Raw genomic sequence first — 10,697 nt, forward strand, 5'->3', positions numbered from 1 at the left:
ATATTTTAATATCTGATCAATTAGTCTTCTAATTAAGGAATTATTCTTTACCTCACGTTAGTCTCATTCCAAACATCGTAAATTGTTGGTTATCTGCACGAACCCAGTCTTCACTATGAGTCATCCATACATCAATTGTCTTAAATCATTTATTTATTAACTAATTAAACAATCACAGAAATGCACAAACAAACAGTAGATATAGTTACAAGGAAATTATAGCAGATGTGCCCTAGTGGGCTAAACCGGCATCGCGGCATGGTAAACAAAATGGAAGTGGGGGTCGACTGAGATAAAAGACACTACAAAGTTGATAATTATGATAATTGAAATGCTAATCCTTTGCACATGAACACTCACTCATTAGGGAATAATTGCAATCAATATATATATATATATTTACGCTCAGTGTGTCATCGTGATCTCTGTTGGAAAGTTTGTTTCTGTTGGAGAGTTTGTCCGCCCTCTCGCTCTCTCTCTCTCCCATGGTTAGAATGGATAGTTCAGAGTAACATTCAGCAATGTTGTTAGAGAATAGATGTTTTGGCTGTTGTCTGTCTTCGTGTTCAAAGATACCGAATTCCTAGCTGCAGACTAGTAATTAGTATCAAAGATTTGTTCTTATTCTGTCGGTTCGATAGTCTCAGAGTTTAACCACGTGGTATGGTTAAGAATTCAGCAATGGGCTCAAACCTTAGCCCTCTTGTAATTGAGATAAGCTTGGTCTCTACTCAAACCTTAGCCCTCTCATAATTGGGAGAAGCATGGTCTGAAGATAAATTCCCAAGGTAGGTGTTATATTCGGAAGAGCAGAAAGGGGCTGTCCCATGACGCCAGATCAATGTCTGTGCTCATGGGGCGGGCCTATGATTTAGATAAACTGCAAAGGGAATTGGAGTTTCCTTCATTAAACAGTTTAACTTTTTATGGCTGCAGTGGCAGTATTGAGTACCTTGGATGAAAAGGTACTCATTGTAAACGGCCAGCTCCTCAGTCTCAGTTGCTAATATATGCATATTATTATTAATATTGGATAGAAAACACTGACGTTTCTAAAATTGTTTGAATTATGTCTGTGAGTATAACATAACTCATATAGCAGGCAAAAACCTGAGAAATTCCACTTCCTGTTTTTTCTTCTTCTGGGGTTGGCAGATCTTCAACCAAGCTCTCATTGAAATTACAGCGAGATATGGATGAGTTTTCAATTCCTACGCCTTCCACTAGATGTCAACAGTCAATAGAACTTTGTCTGATGATTCTAATGTGAAGGGGGGTCGAATGACACAGGAAATAGTCACCACTGCCACGAGTTGACCATGCATTCACTATGCGCGTTCACAGGGGAAGCACCTGCGTTCCACCGCTCATTTGAAGTCATTCTAATTCTCCGGCTGGAACGTTATTCAAGATATATGTAAACAACATTCTAAAGATTGATTCAGTACATCGTTTGACATGTTTCTACTGACTGTTATGGAACTTTTGGACATTTCGTCATGTTATAGTGGACGCGCTTTGTGACTTTGGAATTGTTTACCAAACGCGCTAACCAAAGTAGCGAATTGGACATAAATAACGGACATTTTCGAACAAATCAAGCATTTATTGCGGACCTGGGATTCCTAGGACTGCATTCTGATGAAGTTCATCAAAAGGTAAGGAAACATTTATCATGTATTTTCTGGTTTCTGTTGACTCCAACATGGCGGCTAATTTGGCTTCTGTTCTGTGCGCCGTCTCAGATTATTGCATGTGTTGCTTTTCCGTAAACCTTTTTTGAAATCTGACACAGCGGTTGCATTAAGGAGAGGTATATCTATAATTCCATGTATATAACTTGTATTATCATATCCATTTATGATGAGTATTTCTGTTGAAACGATGTGGCAATGCAAAATCACTTGATGTTTTTGGAACTAGTGAATCTAAATAGCCAATGTAAACTCAGATTTTTTTTATATAAATATGAACTTTATCAAACAAAACATGCATGTATTGTGTAACATGAAGTCCTATGAGTGTCATCTGATGAAGATAAATGAATCACTAACCTTGAATTATCTTTATTTCTGGTTTTTGTGAATGCTATATTTCGCTGGAAAATGGCTGTGCTTATTGTGGTTTGGTGGAGACCTAACATAATCGTTTGTGGTGCTTTTGCTGAAAAGCCTATTTGAAATCGGACACTTTGGTGGGATTAACAACGAGAATAGCTTTAAAATGACACATATATGTTTTAGGAATTGTAATTATGAGATTTCTGTGGTTTGAATTTGGCGCCCTCTATTTTCACTGGTAGTTGTCATATCGATCCCGGTATTGGGAATGCAGCCATAACAAGTTAAAATCACATTAGATAATTTCACAAATAGTTTCATCTTTACTCATTCATTTTATACAACAATTAGATGCAAGCCTCACAACTGAGACTCTTGTATAAACAGGGTTATGGTAATGTGGCTGTCTTGTCTCTCAAGAGTTTCACAAAATTGTACCAAATGGACCAGTTCGTAGCTGGCTGCTTCACCGACAGTTTATACATTCTCCAGAACATGAATTTAGTTCAGTTCTCAAGTTCTGTGAGGTGGAAGAAGTTCCTTTGTTATCTCTATGAAAACTCACTCTCTATACTGTCTGGCTATGAGGAAGAATCTCCTCCAGGAATTTATGACCTGCCTAACAGCAGCCTGGGTGTAGGAGCGAGAGAGAGAGGGGGATGGAGCAGAGAGAGAGGGATGGTGCTCGCTGTACCCAAAGAGGGCAATGTCATGACATTACTAACTATCATAGTTTTAGTAAGTGAGAACTATCATAGTTTTAGTAAGTGAGACACTTGTTTTGCTGTTCCACTACATGTCATCCTAATATGGGTCCTGCTGTGAGCCACTGATCTTTGTGTTCCTCCTCAGCCAGCAGCAGGTGTCTTCTACAGGGGCTGGGCAGTGTGGTCTGTCTGGAGACGCCTCATGTGATGGACCAATGCTATGGCATTAAACGCTTGCTGCAGGACCAAACACATTCCCATCAGAGACGTATGCATTTACAAATGATTCATTAACCATTACTAAGCTAATTATAAACCCTTTGTAAAGGGTCCCTTGTTGTACAATGCCATTTTGCACCTTAAAGCTCATAAAATAAAGTTATAATAGTTGATAGTAGGAGAGTGCAGTAAGAGTAACCAACCCTCCATTCGCTCTTGGCAAAGTTCTTCCTAATCTGGGCTCTGACAGACTCATGGATGATCTTAACCAGGACTGTGTCTTCAGCAACCCTAAGGGAGGGAGAGAGAAATGAGGCAGGGCTCTGTGTGCATGCGTTAGCTCACCAGAGAGGTAGAGGCAGCAGGTGGCTGTGTGTGTGTGTCTGTAATTGCGTGGACGTGTGTGTGTCTATATTACTACTAACCAGAGACGTTGAGGCCACTGGATGACTATTGAGTTCCCACCACATGGTCCTGTAGATATTAATGTACTGTGTGTGTGTGTGTGTGTGTGTGTCTGTACTACAACCCACTAGAGACGTAGAAGTGGCAAGATTACTGTACGGGTACCACCACACGGTCCTTTCAATGTTGATGTACTGAATAAACAGCGCCACCAGCAGGTAGAGGAAGAGCAGGAACTTGAACAGCAGGCTGTTGTCCAATGGGAGGTCAAGGATCCATGAGTGATGGACAGGTTCCGGCGAGATGAGGGCTGAGAGACTCACACAGTTACTGCTCCTAGACGGAGGGGGACATACAGGTAAGGGGGTTAGTGTGTGTGTTTTTGTGGTGCAGTGTGAGTTGGCTACAGGAATAAGCATAGGTGTGTAGGATGGTCATAGATTTATGCTCCTGCTCCTGCCAATTCCATTGCTGTCATTGTGAAGCCAAACATTTGGCTTCACCGTGAGTGACAGGGAGTTGGCATGATGGCACAAACAGACTGAGACTCAGGCTAGGATCTGTGATAGAGAGTGTGCGGAAGAGCATGTTGTGGTGAGAACAGAACAGAGGAAGATATCTCTCCTATCTGTTGCCATACCTTCTTGGTCCTCAGGGGAAATATTTCAGACAAGGTAAATAATCTCTACTCCCCCCTCAGTCACATCAATGATTTATCTGACCAACCTTCACTATGTTAGAGAAGATGAGAGAGAATATTAAAAAGCAGGTATCTTACGTCACCGGTTAGAGCATTAGGCCAGTAACCAAAAGGTCGCTGGTTTGAATCTCCGAGCCAACAAGTTGGAAAATCTTGAGCAAGGCACTTAACCTTAATTGCTCCTGTAAGTCGCTCTGGATAAGAGTGTCTGCTAAATTTCTAAAATGTAAATATCGGTCAGGATGGGAAGGAAGAAAATATGACTGTTTTATGGTAGTTGCAGAGTGATAGTCAACTTCAAACGGGGGTCGGATCAAATAGGCCTACACATTTAATTTCCCACAGTGCTTTGTTTAAATAAGTAAAGTATGTATGTAGGTGTGTTTGGGGAGGGGATGTTAAACCTGCTTGTTGTAGTACAGGACAGTACAAGACATGCCACCAGACGCCTCTTCACAGTCCCCAAGTCCAGAACAGACTATGGGAGGCGCTGTCACGTTCTGACCTCTATTTCCTTTGTTTTGTATGTAGTTAGTATGGTCAGGGCGTGAGTTGGGTGGGCAGTCTATGTTTGTTTTTCTATGATTTGGGTATTTCTATGTTTCGGCCTAGTATGGTTCTCAATCAGAGGCAGGTGTCATTAGTTGTCTCTGATTGAGAATCATACTTAGGTAGCCTGGGTGTCACTGTGTGTTTGTGGGTGTTTGTTGTCACAGGATAGGACTGTTTTGCGTTTTCACATTTCTTGTTTTTGTTAGTTTGTTCATGTGAAGTTATTTATTAAAAACATGAATCAAAACAACCACGCTGCGCTTTGGTCCGCCTCTCGTACAGACAAACGTCATTACAGAATCACCCACCCCAACAGGACCAAGCGTCGTGGTAACGGGCAACGGCAAGAGGAGCAGCAGGAGAAGCAACAGAGGCAGCAGCAACAGGAGCAGCAGCAGCAGCAGTGGGAGAGGCTGCACTATTTGGAGAAATGGACATGGGAGGAAGATTTGGATGGTAAAGGACCCTGGGCTCAGCCAGGAGAATATCGCCACCCCAAGGAAGAACGGGAGGCGGCGAAAGCGGAGAGGCGCCGGTATGAGGAGGCAGCGCGGCGTCGTGGATGGAAGCCTGAGAGTCAGCCCCAAAAATGTATTGGGGGGGGGGGGCTAACAGGGAGTATGGCTACGCCAGGTAGGAGACCTGAGCCAACTTCCTGTGGTTACCGGGGGGCTAGAGAGACCGGGCAGGCACCGTGTTATGCTGTGGAGCGCACGGTGTCCCCAGTGCGGGTGCACAGCCCGGTGCGGTACATTCCAGCTCCGCGTATCGGCCGGGCTAGAGTGGGCATCGAGCCAAGTGCCATGAAGCCGGCTCTACGCATCTGGTCTCCAGTGCGTCTCCTTGGGCCGGCTTACATGGCACCAGCCTTGCGCACGGTGTCCCCGGTTCGCCTGCATAGCCCAGTGCGGGCTATTCCACCTCGCCGCACTGGCAGGGCGACCGGGACCATTCAACCGGGTAAGGTTGGGCAGGCTCGGTGCTCAAGAGCTCCAGTGCGCCTGCACGGCCCGGTCTATCCGTCACCACCTCCACGCACCAGCCCTCCGGTGGCAGCTCCCCGTACCAGGCTGTCTCTCCGGCCCATCTTTACAGGGGCTTCCTCCTCTCCAGCGCTGCCAGAGTCTCCCGCCTGTTCGGCGCTACGAGAGCTACTCAGTCCGGCGCTTCCAGAGCCTTCCTCCTCTCCAGCGCCGCCAGTGCCGCCCGTCTGCCCAGCGCCGCCAGTGCCGCCCGTCTGCCCAGCGCCGCCAGTGCCGCCCGTCTGCCCAGCGCCGTCAGTGCCGCCCGTCTGCCAGGAGCCGCCAGTGCCGCCCGTCTGCCAGGAGCCGCCAGTGCCGCCCGTCTGCCAGGAGCCGCCAGTGCCGCCCGTCAGCCAGGGGCCGCCAGTGCCGCCAGTCAGCCAGGGGCCGCCAGTGCCGCCAGTCAGCCAGGGGCCGCCAGTCAGCCAGGGGCCGCCAGTGCCGCCAGTCAGCCAGGGGCCGCCAGTGCCGCCAGTCAGCCAGGGGCCGCCAGTAAGCCAGGGGCCGCCAGTGCCGCCAGTCAGCCAGGGGCCGCCAGTCAGCCAGGGGCCGCCAGTAAGCCAGGGGCCGCCAGTGCCGCCAGTCAGCCAGGGGCCGCCCGAGCAGCTGCCCCTCTGTCCCGAGCTGCTATCGCCCCTCTGTCCCGAGCTGCGGCCGCCCCTCTGTCCCGAGCAGCTGCCGCCCCTCTGTCCCGAGCAGCTGCCACCCCTCGGTCCCGAGCAGCTGCTCCTCTGTCCCGAGCAGTTGTCCCTCTGTCCCGAGCAGCTGTTTCACCTCTGTCCCGAGCTGCCCCTCTGTCCCAAGCAGCCCCTCTGTCCAGTGGGGTCATTGAGAAGGGTGGCCATGGTGAGAAAGCCACGGAGGCGGACAATAAGGCGGACTAAGACAATGGTGAAGTGGGGTCCGCGTCCCGCGCCAGAGCCGCCACCGCGGACAGACGCCCACCCAGACCCTCCCCTATAGGTCAAGGTTTTGCGGCCGGAGTCCGCACCTTTGGGGGGGGGGGGGTACTGTCACGTTCTGACCTCTATTTCCTTTGTTTTGTATGTAGTTAGTATGGTCAGGGCGTGAGTTGGGTGGGCAGTCTGTTTGTTTTTCTATGATTTGGGTATTTCTATGTTTTGGCCTAGTATGGTTCTCAATCAGAGGCAGGTGTCATTAGTTGTCTCTGATTGAGAATCATACTTAGGTAGCCTGGGTGTCACTGTGTGTTTGTGGGTGATTGTTCCTGTCACTGTGTTTGTTGTCACAGGATAGGACTGTTTTGCGTTTTCACATTTCTTGTTTTTGTTAGTTTGTTCATGTGAAGTTATTTATTAAAAACATGAATCAAAACAACCACGCTGCGCTTTGGTCCGCCTCTCGTACAGACGAACGTCATTACAGGCGCACAGTACTACATAGAACCATGACTACATTGAACTCTATTCCACATCAAGTAACTGATGCAAGCACATACATTTTATTAAAAAACAGATAAAAATAACCCTTATGGAACAGCAGGGACTGTGAAGCAACACAAACATAGGCACAGACACATGCATACACACAATAGATATGTGGTAGTAGAGTGGGGAGAGGGGCCTGAGGGTACACACTTAACGTGTTGGGGAATCTGTTGTGAATATGTTATACAATTTTAAAAACCTTACAACTGTCTGACTTCCTCCCTATAGGCTGTCTCATCGTTGTCAGTGACGAGGCCTACCACTGTTGTGTCATCAACAAACTTGATGGTTTTGATGACGTGCTTGGCCACGCAGTCGTGGGTGAACAGGGAGTACAGAAAGGGACTAAACACACACCCCAGAGGGGCCCCAGTGTTGAGGGTCAGCGTGGCAGATGTGTTGTTACCTCCCTTACCACCTGGGGAAGGCCCGTCAGAAAGTCCAGGATCCAGTTGCAGAGGGAGGTGTTTAGTCCCAGGGTCCTTAGCTTACTGATGCGCTCTGTGGGCACTATGGTGTTGAGCTGTATTCAATGAACAGCATTCTCACATAGGTGTTCCTTTTGTCCAAGTGGGAAAGGGCAGTGTGGAGTGCGATTGAGATTACGTCATCTGTGGATCTGTTGTGGCGGTATGCGAATTGGAGTGGGTCTAGGGTTTCTGGCATGATGGTGTTGATGTGAGCCATGACCAGCCTTTCAAAGCACTTCATGGCTACTGATGTGAGTGCTACGGGGCAGTAATCATTTAGGCAGGTTACCTTTGCTTTCTTGACCACAGGGGCTATGGTCTGTTTGAAACATGTAGGTATTACACACCCGGCCCGGGAGAGGTTGAAAATGTCAGTGAAGACACTTGCCAGTTGGTCCACACATGCTTTGAGTACACCTCCTGGTAATCAGTCTGGCCCCACAACCTTATGAATGTTGACCTGCTTAACCTGTTTGGGGAAGGGGGCAGTATTTTCACTTTTGGATAAATAGTGTGCCCAAACTGAACTGCCTCCTACTCTGTCCCAGATCCTAATATATGCATATTATTATTAGTATTGGATAGAAAACACTCTGAAGTTTCTAAAAAAGTTTGAATCATGTCTGTGAGTATAACAGAACTTATTTAGCAGGCGAAACCCCGAGGACAAACCATTCAGATGTTTTTTTAAGTCACTGTCTTTTCAATGTTTTCATGGGGAATCCAGAATTCTAATCAACGTTCCTGCAGTTTCTACCGTTTCCACTGGATGTCACCAGTTTCTAGAAATTGGTTGAGGTTTTTCCTTTGTGTAATGAAGAAGTACCATAGCTCAGAACGAACGTCACTTCATGTGTACCTTTTGATAGAGGCGCGTAACCAGAAAAGTAGCATCAGTTTGTTTTGCTCCTGTATTGAACACAGATCATCCCGTCTTCAATTTGATTGATTATATACGTTTAGAAATACCTAAAGTTGTATTACAAAAGTAGTTTGAAATGTTTTGGCAAAGTTTACAGGTAACTTTTGAGATGTTTTGTAGCGACGTTGCATAAGTTGGAAGTGGTGTTTTTCTGGATCAAACTCGCCAAATAAATTGACATTTTGGATATATATCGACGGAATTAATCAAACAAAAAGAACCATTTGTGATGTTTATGGGACATATAGGAGTGCCAACAAAAGAAGCTCGTCAAAGGTAAGGCATGATTTATATTTTATTTCTGCAGTTTGTGTCGCGCCTGCAGAGTTGAAATATACTACTCTCATTGTTTACTGTTGTGCTATCATCAGATAATAGCATCTTATGCTTTCGCCGAAAAGCCTTTTTGAAATCTAACATGTTGGCTGGATTCACAACGAGTGTAGCTTTAATTTGCTATCTTGCATGTGTAATTTAATGAAAGTTAGATTTTTATAGAAATTTGGCGCTCTGCATTTTCCCTGGCTATTGGCCATGTGGGACGCAAGCGCCCCGCCAACCCCAGAGAGGTTAAAGGTCTTACTCACATTGGCTACGGAGAGCGTGATCACAGTCGCCCGGAATAGCTGGTGCTCTCATGCATGCTTCAGTGTTGCTTGTCTCGAAGTTAGCATAAAAGGCATTTAGCTCGTCTGGTAGGCTTGCGTCACTGGGCAGCTCATGGCTGGGTTTCCCTTTGTAGTTTGTAATAGTTTTCAAGCCCTGCCACATCTGACGAGCATCAGAGCCGGTGTAGTAAGATTCAGTCTTAGTCTTGTATTGACGCTTTGCCTGTTTGATGGTTCATCTGAGGCCATAGCGTGATTTCTTATAAGCATCTGGATTAGTGTCCCGCTCCTTGAAAGTGGCAGCTCTAGCCTTTAGCCCGGTGCGGATGTTGCCTGTAATCCATGGCTTCTGGTTGGGAAATGTACCTGCGGTGTGGGGACGTCGTCTCGAAGCACTTATTGATTAAGCCGGTGACTGAGGTGGTATACTCTTTAACGGCATTGGATGAATCCCAGAACATATCCCAGTCTGTGCTAGCAAAACAGTCCCGAGTTGGAGTATCCAAACTTTTGACTGGTAATGTATATACACTTTTTTGAACATCTACTAATTGAAGTGTTTTTTGTTGTTTTACTATTTTCCACATTGTAGAATAATAGTGAAGACATCAAAACTATGAAATAACACATATGGAATCATGTAGTGACCAAAAAAAGCCTACCCTGGAGAGCATCTGTAGCAGCTCTCTCGTGATGCTCTTGGTGAAGGCACTATGCAGGGGAATAGTCTCGGGATACCTGGTGGCATAATCCACTACAACCAGTATATGTTCAAAACCTTTTGCAGACCGTGGTAATGGTCCAATTAAATCCATAGCAATTATATCGAATGGTTTGTCGATCACTTGCAATGGGATTAAGGGATTTCGTAAATCAGGAAGGGGTGAGGTTCTCTGACAGTCAGGACACCCTTGGAAATACCGTATCACATCCGCATACACCCCCGGCCAGAAGAAGCATTGTAACACCCATTCCTGTTTTTATTCTCTCCATAAATGTCCTCCCATCATGTGGCTATGTGGCTATGGGCCAGGTTCAGCACTGTCCGCCGAAACGGGAAACGGGGTTGGAACCAACAGCTGCTCCACTGTGAAGTCATTGGACTTCGTGAACTGGTACAACAGATTTTTTCCCATGAGAAATATACCATCTATTACCTTGACATTCTGTTTGGCGTTCTGTAGTGTGGTGCCTTCCAGCAGAGCAGTACTAAACACATCACTCTTCATATTTTCAAGCACGGTGGTGGTTGCATCATGTTATGGGTATGCTTGACATCGGCTAGGACTAGGGAGTTTTAGAATGAGAAACGGAATAGAGCTCAGCACAGGCAAAATACTACAGAAAAACATGGTTCAGTCTGCTTTCCAACAGACACTGGGTGGCAAATGAATCTTTCAGCAGGACAATAACCTAAAATACATGGCCAAATATACACTGGAGTTGCTTACCAAGACGACATTTAATTTTCCTGAGACATTGAATGTTGCTGAGTGGACTAGTTACAGTTCTGATTTAAATCATCTGGAAAATCTATGGCAAGACTTGAAAATGTCTGTTTAGCAACGATCAACATGACAGCGC

This window comes from Oncorhynchus mykiss, chromosome 7 (assembly GCF_013265735.2).
Source record: "Oncorhynchus mykiss isolate Arlee chromosome 7, USDA_OmykA_1.1, whole genome shotgun sequence".
NCBI lineage: Eukaryota > Metazoa > Chordata > Actinopteri > Salmoniformes > Salmonidae > Oncorhynchus > Oncorhynchus mykiss.